Consider the following 1,928-nt stretch of genomic DNA (forward strand, 5'->3'; position numbering starts at 1 on the left):
AGCACCATCCAAACAATCCAGTGAAGAAATGGGCAGAAGAGCATGGAGGAGGGCACTTGTGGGGATGAGCACTGGGTGTTGTATGGAAACCAACATGACAATAAACTATTAAAAAAAAAAAGAAATGGGCAGAAGAAATGAACAGACATTTCTCCAAAGAGGACATCCAGATGGCCAACAAACACATGAAGCAATACTCAGCATCCCTCCTCATCAGGGAAATACAAATCAAAACCACACTTAGATACCACCTCACACCAGTCAGAGTGGCTAAAATGAGCAAATCAGAGAACTCTAGATGCTGGCGAGGATGTGGAGAAACGGGCACCCTCCTACACTGTTGGTGGGAATGTAAACTGGTGCAGCCCTTCTGGAAAACAGTATGGAGATTCCTCAAAAAATTAACAATAGAACTGCCCTACGACCCAGCAATAGCACTGCTAGGAATTTACCCAAGGGATACAGGAGTGCTGATGCACAGGGGCACATGTACCCCAATGTTCATAGCAGCACTCTCCACAATAGCCAAAACATGGAAAGAGCCTGAGTGTCCATCAACTGATGAATGGATAAAGAAGATGTGGTTTATCTATACAATGGAATACTACATGGCAATGAGAAAGAATGAAATCTGGCCGTGTGTAGCAATGTGGATAGAACTCGAGGGTGTTATGCTGAGCGAAATAAGTCACACAGAGAAGGACAGATACCATATGTTTGCACGTATAGGAGGATTAGGAGGAACTTAACGGAGGGCCGTGGGGGAGAAGAAGGGGAAAAATAGTGGGGGAGAGGAAGGGAGGCAAACCATGAGAGACTCTTGAATACTGAGAACAAACTGAGAGCAGATGGGGTGGGGGGGGAGAGGGAAGGGGTGATGGGCATGGAGGAGGGTACTTGTGGAGATGAGCACTGGGTGTTATATGGAAACCAACTTGACAATAAACTATTAAAAAAAAAGAACTATGGTTCTGAATAGAACTGGTTTATTCCAGTGCATCTGGAGGTCTCACTGATCTGTCTCCCGCTTCAACAGTACTTGGATGGAGCAGACCCAGGAACTCCCCTTCTATCAGTCCCACTCACCCTCCAAACTTCTTTCCAGTGGCAACCTTAAAGAGCCATCTTCTCAGCACCCTCTAACTCCAGGACTAGCCAGCACCATATTTTGAGCTAGCTCTTTATTACCAATCAACCATGAGCTCCTAGATTTGTCAGAATTATTCCCCCATAGTGGAAGCCACTATCAACCACCTCACCAACATGCATCTGTAGGTCTCCAGCACCTACCTCTCTCTGGGCTTCTATTTCCACTATGAAGACGTGACTCTGGAGGGCATGGGCCACTTCTGCAAGTTGGCTGAAGAGAAGCACTGGGACACTGAGCATCTCTGAAAGATTCAAAACCAGCACAGCAGTCACCCTTCTTCTAGGACATGCATGAGCTGTCCCAAGATGAGTGGAGTAAAACCCTGCATGCCATGGAAGTCGCCCTGGCTTGGAGAAGAACCTGAAACCAGGCCCTTTTGGGTCTGCATCCCCTGGATTCTGCCCATGCAGACCCGTCTCTGTGACTTCCTGGAAAGCTACTTCCTGAATGAGGAGGTGAAAGTTATCCAGAAGATGGAGACCACCTGACTCACTTCTAGCCGGCTGGCTGGCCCCCAGGCTGGGCTAGGCAAGGATCTCTTCAAAAGGCTCACCATCAAGCACAACTAGCAGCGTCTAGAGCCCGGCAGCCTTGGAAGGGCCCCTCTGGTAGCCTTCTGGTGCCAGGGCTTCTGCTTGAGCCTCTTTCTGCAACTACTAGGCAATTTTTTAACCACCCTGGAGCCCTCTCCCAAGCCACAGACGAAATGGAAACAATAAAACAATAAAGCTTTTTGCAGGGGAAAAAAAAAGCTGTAGGGGAAACATAGGTCATTCAA

General features: G+C 47.8%; 1 pseudogene; it reads left to right on the forward strand.

Annotated features, from left to right (window-relative positions):
* Positions 1-1,197: 1,197 nt before the first annotated feature.
* On the forward strand, positions 1,198-1,719 carry LOC120223914 (annotated as a pseudogene).
* The last annotated feature ends 209 nt before the right edge of the window (positions 1,720-1,928 follow it).

Source organism: Hyaena hyaena, unplaced genomic scaffold, assembly GCF_003009895.1.
Source record: "Hyaena hyaena isolate Hyena2069 unplaced genomic scaffold, ASM300989v1 scaffold_1087, whole genome shotgun sequence".
Classification (NCBI taxonomy): domain Eukaryota; kingdom Metazoa; phylum Chordata; class Mammalia; order Carnivora; family Hyaenidae; genus Hyaena; species Hyaena hyaena.